The 11,331-nt window shown below is 40.3% G+C and overlaps 2 pseudogenes across 2 annotated transcripts in view; both read right to left on the minus strand.

Moving 5' to 3' along the window:
• Positions 1-4,728, minus strand: part of LOC144634936 (uncharacterized) — a 153,404-nt pseudogene extending 148,676 nt beyond the window's left edge. The window contains exons 1-3 of the transcript XR_013567285.1: positions 4,444-4,728; positions 1,228-1,821; positions 1-190 (exon numbers count right to left, since the gene is read on the minus strand). The exon at positions 1-190 is cut by the window's left edge and continues 1,941 nt beyond it. The product of XR_013567285.1 is annotated as an uncharacterized LOC144634936 (transcript). The remainder of the gene's footprint in view (positions 191-1,227; positions 1,822-4,443) is intronic.
• A 2,351-nt stretch (positions 4,729-7,079) lies between these two features.
• LOC144634935 (uncharacterized) lies at positions 7,080-11,160 on the minus strand (annotated as a pseudogene). The gene is made up of 3 exons (XR_013567284.1): positions 10,859-11,160; positions 9,487-10,078; positions 7,080-9,248 (listed from the first exon to the last, which is right to left on the minus strand). The product of XR_013567284.1 is annotated as an uncharacterized LOC144634935 (transcript).
• Positions 11,161-11,331: the final 171 nt, after the last annotated feature.

Here is an 11,331-nt window from a genome sequence, read left to right on the forward strand (position 1 = left end):
GTCTGCTTTTGTTACATTGAGAATAACCATTTTCTCTTTTCAACCTTGAATCGCTTTTTCATTGCGTTATTATACCACTTACGCCACGTCACCGTTGGTGTCGGCTGACCAGTAGCTTGGCAGATCAGACTCACGATCTGTCCTTCTTCAACGATGATAGATGAGGGCTTCCGAGTGATCACCGCGCCAACTAAATGTACAAAAAAAAGAAAAAAAGGTCAAGAAAAAACAAGACTGAGAAAAAAAGCCAATAAAAAACGTTTACAAATGAACAGACAAATGGCAAATGTTTGTTGAAGCACTCGAAGAATTTCCGAATTATTTCATCTAATCAAAAACTAGCGTGAGCGCTCACGAGTACTCCGAAAGCAATCGCGCGTACATATACATCATTTGTCAACAACCTCTGGGACGAAAACCGCGGGCTCACTCACTTCTCGGAGAACTGATGTCGCCATCAACTGGCACTTGTCCAACTCTTGACAGAGACTTCATAACTGTTTGTCGGTGAAAAATATTACATTCTAATGTGTTATAAATTAAGGGAATTGGTCAAAACTATTGTACACAGACAGGACCCACCACTCTGCAAAAATTGGTGGTGTCTTCATGTACCCCCTTCCCCACCTTAAAAGATGGTGTCTTGTTTGTATAGCCCCCACTCTATCAGGAGTAGAAACTAAGAAAAATAATCAAACATCCTTGTGCCATTTCTCCAACAATCAAGCTTCATGCACACCTAATATGAAAGTCTTAGCTCATATTTTGAAGCCAATAAATTTTGTCCATTTGGCTAATCGGACAGGTGGTATCTTGCATAACCCCCCTACCTCTAACAAGGTGGGTCCTCGTCGAGTACACTTGTTATGACCACTTCCCTAACTCGATTTTTTTGCACCCCAAAAAAGGCTGTATGCAAACATTTTACTGCTTTAATTAAGTTTTAATAACATTACTGGCAATTATAGCACTGACAATGGTGTGTATCAATGAATCATATACGTATCAACTGAAAACACAATACTCGCAGTTGCATTTGCAATTTAAGACATTGCAAAAAGAACCAAAAAAATTAGGGCTTTAATAACGGAATTTGAACCCGTGACTCATTGACAACACAGAGGAAATGGGTTTCAATTTCGTTCAAGCACTGATTAATTTCTTGCTTTATTTTCAAACATTACTGGAAATGTCATTATTCTACTTTACAATTATAACACTATTCACCTTGAACAGATAACAAAGCAGAAGATGTTATTTCACCAAGAATATTTTTTGCCACACAAGTGTACATTCCTTCATCTTGTGACGTCACCTCTGTTATCATCAGACCACCACGTGACGGCACAACTCGTTTGTCCGCGACAAGACTGGAATTCTGTTTCAGCCACGTGACTTTAGGTTCCGGGTTTCCTTCAGCCTCACACTGTAACGAGGCTGTACCAGTTTCGTTTACCACCATGGTCATCGGAGGTGCCACAATTGAAGGGGCTGAGATAGATTTACCAGGGTCGCCCTTGGGTCCTTGGGGGCCTTGGTCGCCTTTAGGTCCCGGAGTTCCCTGAATTCCCTGAGTACCTTGGTTTCCTTTAGGTCCCTGTGGTCCTTGTGGCCCGGGCGGTCCATGTTTACCTGGCGAGCCTCTGGGACCAGGCTTGCCTCGTCTTCCCCTGATGCTTTTGGGACATTTGACATTACAGACCACGCTACTTAGTGCAATTTGCACTTCCTTTCTGATGTCATCACGATCGATGGTTTCGCTGGCATTGGTTTTCTTTTCTGTTGTTTCCGGCACATGGCGTTTGTTACGAATGTGTAGTCCTGCAAGAAACGTCACAAAATGAATCTATAGCTACTTAGTTGATGTTTCACTCCGACAATTAAACGGACTTTTCAGAGGTTTCGTTACGCACCAAAAAGACTAATTTGAAGTGCACAGAAGGATTGCATGAGTTAAACAGGTGGAAAGTGACTTACAACCTGAAAAGGTTAACAAGACCTTAGTGATAAATCGACATTGGAACTTATTCAAATTGACATCGCCTTATTTGGTAGAGATACAAACTAACGGTATGGCTTGTATTGAAAAACAATGCGAGTAGTACATGTGCTTTAAAATAGACTTCTGGCCAGTAAACATACTATTAAACTAGGCTTTTGCTTTTCACTCTTCACTGAAATTCTTGTGCACGTGCTCAGTGTTTTAATTTCTTAAAAAAATACCGACAGTTGTTGAAAAAAAAAAACAACCACTATTAAAATGCCTGTCTCTCTTCTTGTTTTTCTGTAGGCTAACTTAAAGCGTCGCGCAAAAATGTCACTGATTGCTATTTTTAATGTTGTTGCCTTACTAAAGCAGTACTGAGTTGGCTTTCTTGGGTAGGCCTTCAGCCATAGCGACACCGAATTTTCGTCACTCAGTTTTATCTTTAAAGGAAGTTGTATGAAATATTTATTAATGCTGAACGGATTACCTTTTAATAACATATTTTCTTGATACCGTCTTACAAGATAACTGGCACGCGATGCATGCAGAAGCGATGGCGTTTCACGAGGGGTCTTACATAATTTTGAGGAAAACTTAAAGTAAATAATAGTAGCTGACACCTTGTGTGTCGAAATGACTGTTATCCAACTGCATCTTACATTTTTAAGGGATGACGTGTTGGAGCCCTTCGATCGGTTCTGTCCGGGCCGATCGAACGACCGAATAGGACTGGAAACTAACTACAGGAAGAACAAAGATCAAGTTTAGCACTACAAGAAATCGCCGCGAAAAACACAAAGCAAAATACTCCTGGGAAGTAAGAAAGAACTAATAATGATATAAACGAAAGAGACAAATTATAGTTAAATTATATTTGACAAGTTTTATTAGATTCAGTAAACAGACATCTGCACGATTGGCCTATGTAAACAAGAACAATGCACCAGATAGCAGAAATATGTTGCATTCGTTTCGGGGTTACGGCCCATTCTTCAGTGGAAAAAATTGAAATTCCAGCTCACTTTTTTCCACTGAAGAAGGGACAGTAACCCCAAAACGTATGGAACAGATTTCTTCTATCTGGCGCCGTGTTCTCCATTTAAAATCAGCATTTAAAATCACTGTTTATATGCTCTACGCAGTCGCTCGAAATTTCATAAGAGATTTTTTAATACAATGGGCCTGTGTGGTCCGGTCAGAGATAGAACTTGACCTTGCATGTCTGGTCGCTCGCAACAAGAGCTCGAAAGTCACGCTACAACGTAACGCAACTAGAATAAAACGGAACGCCTGTAGAAATTATATTATTTTAACGGGGTGCAATAAGCACACGTTGGCTACAAACGGAAAAATGTATGGTGCAAAGATAATATAAGCAGTGATTGAAAAGTGTCCATAAAGCGAGGTTAACTTTGTATGAGAACGTTTCACTTGGGTCACAGAAGAAAGTGTCCGTTGTCCGTTACTTAACGGTTGCCCATAAAAAGCGGGTTAATGTTAGAGAAAATGTATGGACAAACAAAACTGTCCGTATAAAGCGGGTGCCGTAAAGCGAGCTTCCACTGAACTTTTATTTGCGTTAATTTTTGACAAATTTCCAAGACCCTTTGTGAAACGTCATCGCTTCTGCATGCATTGCGTGCCATTTATTTTAACACAAGAAGCAATGTTAGTGATTGTATAAATAGTATAGTCCGAGGATCTGATGGAATTTAAATAAATGAAGTTGTTTAATATGAATTCACAGACCAAGGATGCAAATAATACATTTTCTTCGTAGATTTGCTCAATTGAACAACAGTAATACTTTATTTTATATTTTTATTATTTATTTAGATTTCCCTATGTTGTCTCAACAAAGATTGCGTTATACTGCAGTGTGATATCACGGATAAACGACATACGATACGCGCGAGCAAGCTTTTAAGGTCAAACGGTCTCTTGCTCACAGCGGCCCTTTGTATTTTAAGAATTAGAAATTTCTGCCAACTCAATCTAATAGATTCCATCATATATAATAAGTCTCTTTCGTTCATACATTGTAGTTTTCCATTCTAACTGCACAGAAGTATTTTGCTTTTGTGTTTTACGCGGCGATTTCTTGTTAAGTTAAATTTGATTTCTGTTCGATCGGGCCAAACAGACAAAACGAACCGATCGTGCGATGGCATAAAAGCGATGTCACGCCATCGTTTAAAAAAGCGCATTTTTTAAATGTAAAACGCAATTTTTTACTCAGTTAATATAGACTAGAAATTTGTTGTGCATGAATTATATTACTTAAACTAGAGTATAGGGGCGCTAGAATGCTCGGAATTATTTTTACAAAATAACTGATAGCATGGGATGGCGATTCATAGGAATTATGTTTCAACTTCCTTAGTTTCAGCTGTCGTTTTCTTAGATAAATAAAATTCCTCTTTTATAACTATCTTCTCGATCACTAAATAACTCACCTTCGTTTAAATCACCGTGTAATATTTCCATCACAAGTTCGATTTCGTCGTTTGCTGTGTTTCGTGGCTCGAGCTTTTCTTCTCTTTGTTGATGCAAGATTTGAAGCATTTGTCGATGAACGTGAAGTTCGATCTCGACGTGAATCAATCCTGCGAAGCAAATAACGGAAAGAAATATCGATGAAAATACCACCGTGTTGGAGACCGGGCGTGTCTTTGGTATCTCCATAACACCGTCTGGAGATGCTGCGAGAATTATCAAGCTTTGACAAAAGTCTTCGATACGGAGCGAAACTTGTGCTTGTGCTCTCAAAGGCAGACAAAACACAATGTTGGCACTGAGTTCTGACCCTTCTTTGACCTTTTTCCGGCTTCAGTTTACATTGGATCAGTTTCAAACCTTTGGGCTTGAGCTGGTTCATTGTTGCTGTCAATTTGCTATGTTTCTGAGGTTTGGGGTAGGGGTATTGAGCGAGGGAATGGCCTCCTCGATAGTAAAGTAAGATCGTAATATAACGACTTACCAAGGTCCTAGGAAATTGTGCTCTTTTTACGGGTTCGTTATACCGGAGTGTTGTCCCAAAACATTTCACTGTTAGGGTAACGTTGGCCGTTTGTTTTATACCAGCTTGGGCTTCCTTTATATAAAGGGATTCGTTACATCGGGTTCAATTGTTTACAAAAATGTGAGAGGATCGGTCGGAGTCTATACACCTAGTGGTATATTGCTTTTTATTAAATTCTCAACCTCGGATATTGCATTTCTAGCTTTCTGATTGGTTTACTGAATCCCGGTCGTCAGCTCGTATACCTATGTTTGACCTTATATGGGAAATGAGTGTGGCAAGTGCCGCTTAGCGTAAATTAAAATTTTCAGGAAGCGACAGTTCCTTAAAAAAAAAAATGGTTTTAACCAGCAAATTTGGCGAGCTTTATGAACAAGAAATAATTAGCGGTGCCTAGAGAAACCACAGAAATGCCATAGTAAATTTAACTACGCAAAACAAAAGGATTGATGCGAAAAGTTTTTAATACGCACAACAAGAGCGAGTGAATAAAGTAGAAAAGCAGCAAATAATTTACGAAAGAACGGCAAACTGGCACAGTTTCATTCAGTGTACGTCATAAAACTAGGCTCAGCACTTTAGTAAAGTTTGTTACCTTTCAATCTTGGTTTTGTACTTTTACACTTCAATAAACCAGTTCGACTTTGAGCTCAATTTCGCTTCAAATAATATAGAAGTCTTGATGACAGCCGTGGAGCCGTAAAGAAGTACAATGTATTAAAAACACTTGCTTCGTTCGACTTGCACAAGACTTGCAGTTTCCAGAAAGTTTTTGCTTCGGATCTTCTTGTAAATCTTAACTGTTGTCACAATTTCCAGGATATTTAGACGACTTTAGAGGGGATTGTTCGAGGAAAATCTTGGGAAGAAAGCTCTCTCACTCGCTTCCCTCGTAAGTTTCATTCAACTCAAGAAGTGAACACCGCGCCTGAAATTTTCGCGCCTTCTCATACTATCACTTCGTTTACATCAAAATGAAATGTCCAGTCGATTTAAACTTGAGAACAATTTAATAAAACAATTATTCCATTCGCCCTTGTTGGATACGAGTCGTTATAGCCAACTCGGCGCTTCGCGCCTCGTTGGCTATTTACTACCTCGTATCCAACGCGGGCTCATGGAATAATTGTTAAATAGTCAGGGTAGCAAAGGGGGTGTCGTGATCCCGTTTCACACACAAATTTTAACCAAATTCACGCGTCACGTTCACTTGAAACAGCAGAATTCACGAATCCCGTATTTTTTCTAGCTATTTTCACGCGTCACGGTATAATTTTTACCCTATTTTCACGCGTCACGGACAAATTTTTGCCCTTTTCACGTGTCACGTATAAACCCTTTGCTACCCTCTATAGTATTTGTCAGTGTGAATAACAATGTCGCGAAGTAGAGTTGCAGATTTTCTCTTTATTTCGGCTCACGCAACAACGTTGCGTGACAGAGAGAGATAGAGGGCCATGCCAGAACTGGACTTATTTTGCCCTTTGTTTAGGAATATGTATGAATTTTTGCCAAGGGGGAAAACGCACCTTCAGTACATTTCTGGATTAAAAATACGCTATCGTCGTGGTCGACGTGCAATTTTCCGATTATTGTTGCAGGGATCAACGTCGTGCCTGCCAATAAGGGTGGGGCAATGCTTGGCGTGTAATTTTCGCGAAGGTTCCTTCGCGTCTGTGGCATGGCGTGATTCGCCTAGCGAACTCACACACACTTTTGTAGTGTATAGGCGTTCAAGGAGAAGGAGCGTGAACCTGGTAGCTATAGTAAAGCGAGTGGGAACGTTAATTGAGGCGGAAGACGGGAGGATGAAAAGAGGGGTTTCCAAGGTGGAGGGAAATGAAAATTTATTTTCACAATATTGGAATTTTTGCGTAATATTTCTGCATCAGAAAGAAGGCAAAGAGGCGGGAACCTCATAGTCAACTAAGTATATATGGAGAGGGGAAAGGGGGTGGGCGTGGCAGCAGGGGATCTGAAATTCCCTTATCCCATATGTTTTACTCAAGGTTCCCTGTGCGGAATAATGTCAGTAAAATTCAACTTTTTAGCCTCGGAGTTACTCAAGTTCTTTATTGGGACCTTGAGAGATAAATGTAAACGAAATCGATATCCGGGCTTAGTTACATAACTTTGGTCTCGGAGCGTTCTTTCTTCTTTTCAAATAACATGAAGAAGAATACGCAGGGCGTTGTATTTGTGCTTGTCTTTGTTACAGCAATTGTACTGAAATAAGAGTTTATTAACAATTTGGAAGCTACACTGTTGGGTCGGTCTTAGTTTCATCTACATTAAAACTAAAGGAATATTTTTCTAAAATGCTATCATATTAACTGGTAAATTTCTTTCATTTCAGCTGGAATTTTCTTTCATTTCAGAGACGTGTGTCGTAAGCCTTCTGTAATTTATTTACATCTTTCTTTCAATTGTCTTTTGTTTTTTTAAATGATGTTAAGGTGTCACGGAAGGGAAATTGGCCTTTCCTTTCCAAGTGAAATTGTGTGCAAACCATCAATGGTAACCCCAATAAAGTATATATTTTCTGAACGCTTATTGAATAAAGATTGTAATTTTGGATTTTGTTTTGATCATATAGACCATAATAAGCAACATCAGCATTTTGTTTATCAGCATTTTGTTTTTAGAAAAATCTGAGACACCGTTTTTCTAGACCAATATATGTAGATCAAATTTCAGTTGTGCAACGTCATAATTGCAAACAAAATGCTGACGTTGCTTATTATGGTCTATATGATGTAAACAAAAATCCAAAATTACAATCTTATTCAATAAGGTTTCAGAAAATACATACTTTATTGGGGTTACCATTGATGGTTTGCACACAATTTGACTTGGAACGAAAGCGCCAATTTCCCTTCCGTGATACCTTAAAGCTAAAGCATAAAGTGCTATTCATTCATACTATTTGAGTAAGATCACATGAACTCCTTTTTACTTTCGCTAAATTAATTAATAAACTGAGGTATACATGATGAAAAATTAAAAATGCAGTCATATAAGTTCTCTTTATCATACTTATGAGGTCTGTTGGCGTTGTAAAGCAGCTGTCAGTTATGTCAAGCTATTAATCTTACGCCTGACCATAACACTTGAGTTTTCCTAATGTATGATATCCTTCTTCGTCTGACTGATCCAAGTCTCCCAGTCTGATTTGTGTCACAGGCAGAGCAGACTTGTCTGTCAATAGACCGCTGTCCTCATACCAACCTCTGCCACTGTTGTCACAGTTACACTTTGTACCACCAGTACAAGAATTTGTTACTCCGCATGCGCACATCTTGTCATGGCCTGTAGCTCCGCCCCAGTAGTTCATCCGTGTTCCATCACGTGACACCCACCAAGCATAGCCTTTCTCAATAAACAGGATTTCATTATTGCACTCAAACTTGATAAACTGTTCACAGTTGTGTGAGACTCGAGTGAGTGCTGCTAGCTGCGCGGTGCTGACTCCATTGTATCGCACATCTTTACTGTAACATCCTCGACCACCACATCCAGGAATGTTACCAGCATAGGTTCTACTCTCACTGTCGTGACTGACGACAGTCACGCCGAAACCGCCCTTGTCACTCATGTCACAGTACACACTAAAGTGAGTCACGCCTCCTTGGCCATCAGGGTCAATCAAGTAATTACCTGAAGAGCTTCCACTGCGTCCCGATTTTATACTGCTACAGGACATTGGTGCTTTGTACACTTCAAGAACAGATGTTGCCTCGATAGAACGCTGAGAGTTTTTTGCCACGCATGAATAAGTCCCGGCATCACTTGTGGAAACGCTTTGAAGAAACAAAGTTCCGTTTGGATAAAGAACATGATTCTGAGGGAGATTTTGGCCCGCTCTTTTCCAACCAATGTGCACCGAGCCCTGAGACGTGCAATGCAGTATCGCATTACTGTAAAGGGATGCAACAGATTTCACTGGAGGGGATAAGGAAAATTTGAGTTCATCTATTACTGTCACTTGTGCAGTAGCGGAATCCTCTCCAAGGAGATTCTTTGCTGAGCAGGCGTACGTCCCACCGTCAGATTTTGCTATAGTGCGTATGGTCAATTTTCCATCAACAACTGAAGTCTTTTCTTTTGGCAGCAATTGACTGAACGCTTTTCGCCACGTGACTGTTGGTGTCGGCTGACCAGTAGCTTGGCAGATCAGGTTCACGTTCTGTCCTTCTTCAACGATGACAGATGAGGGCTTCCGAGTGATCACAGCGCCAACTAAATCGAGGAAACAAAAACAACAGTAACAAAACGATTGGGTTGGGAGAACTTGACAGACCCGGGACTCTCTCCTTGTGACATGTTGGCCAGAAATACTTTATTCTTATAGATGAACAATTTACTTGAGTTTTCACCCAGACGATAACTTTCTTCTATAGCTAATAGCTGTACAGCCATGTTACTAATTGCAAATACAACCTCGATAAAGTTGATAAATGTAATATTTCTTACCCACCTTGAACTGACAACATAGCCGATGACGTCATTTCTCCAAGAATATTTCTTGCCACACAAGTGTACATTCCTTCATCTTGTGACATCACATCTGTAATCATCAGACCACCACGTGACAGCACCACTTGTTTGCCCGCGAGAAGACTGGAATTCTGCTTCAGCCACGTGACTTTAGGTTCCGGGTTTCCTTCAACCTCGCACTGAAACGAGGCTGTATCAGTTTCGTTCACCACCATGGACATCAGAGGTGCCGCAATTGAAGGGGCTGAGATAGATCTACCAGGATCGCCCTTGGGTCCTTGGGGGCCTTGGTCGCCTTTAGGCCCCGGAGTTCCCTGAATTCCCTGAGTACCTTGGTTTCCTTTAGGTCCCTGTGGTCCTTGCGGCCCGGGCGGTCCATGTTTACCTGGAGAGCCTCTGGGACCAGGCCTGCCTCGTCTTCCCCTGATGCTTTTGGGGCATTGAGCATTGCAGACCAGGCTACTTATAGCTAGTAGCACCTCAGTTTCTGATATCTTTACGATCGATGGTTTCACTGGCATTTGATTTCTTGTTTGTAGTTTCCACATCTCTTTTATAACGAACGCGTAGCTCTGAAAGAAACAATTTACAATGAATTTAATACACGTCTGAGTTAATATTTCACTCAGTCGATTCAACGACTTTCGTTCCCAACTGAGTCTAATTTAGAAGTGAACAAAAAGATTGCATAAGTTAAAGAAGTCGATAGATTCTAAGAATCTGATAAAGTTTGCAACAGCCAGGTGATTAATCAAGATCGGAACTGAGGTGGACAAATTGATATAGCCTAATTTGATTTCTTTCAAATTTGGCAGAGAATCAAACTAACCGTATGGCTTGTACTGATTATTGACTGACTACCAGCGTGATTAATTGCTCTCGAGCTCGCACGTGTTCATATCTAATTCTAGCCAGTAAACTAGCTTTTAAAATAATAGGCCTTTTCTCTTTTGACTGAAATGTTGTGGGAATGTTGCTGTTCGATGCTTCAATGTCTTTCCTGAAATGCTGACAGTCGCTCAAAGAAAGGACACAAATGCTTCAAACATTTCTTATGTTACTGCGCTAGGACGTAAGGCAGAACAGTCTTCTGTAGGCTAACTTTAACTACCGGGCAAATGTTAATTAAATGCTGGCATTATTCTTAATGATTTTACCTAACTTAACTTATCGTGTATAAGTTATTTCTGGAATATAGACTAAAATACTCTGGATTGTTTTCCCAAAATAAGAACACGGGATGGCGGTTCACAGGAGTCATGTTTCAACCTCCTTAGTTTCAGCTGTTAAGCTTCTTTAGATGAATAAAATTCCTTGTAAACAACTATTTTCTCGATAACTGTATTACTCACCTTTGTTTGCATCACTATGTAACATTTTTATCAGAAACTCATTTTCGTCGTTTGCTGTGTTTCGTAGCTCGAGCTTTTCTTCTCTTTGTTGATTTAAGACTTGAAGCATTTGTCGATGAACATGAAGTTCGATCTCGACGTGAATCAATCCCGCGAAGCAAATAACGGTGAGAAATATCGATGAAAATACCACCGTGTTGGGCACTGGGCGACTCTTTGATATCTCCATAACACCGTCTGGGGAGGCTGCGAGAATTATCAAGCTTTGACAAAAGTCTTCGATATAGAGCGAAACTTGTGCCCGTGTGGTCGAAGGCAGACAAAAAAAAAAACACAGTGTTTGTTGGCGCTGCGCTCTAACCCTTCTTTGACCTTTTTCTGGTTTCAGCTTGCATTGGATCAGTTTCAAACTTAGGCTAGAGCTCTGTCATTTCTCCTGTCCATGTGTCATGTTCCTGTAGGTGTGGGGTGGG

This window comes from Oculina patagonica, chromosome 13 (assembly GCF_052425735.1).
Source record: "Oculina patagonica isolate OP01 chromosome 13, crgOcupat, whole genome shotgun sequence".
In the NCBI taxonomy this organism is placed as follows: domain Eukaryota; kingdom Metazoa; phylum Cnidaria; class Anthozoa; order Scleractinia; family Oculinidae; genus Oculina; species Oculina patagonica.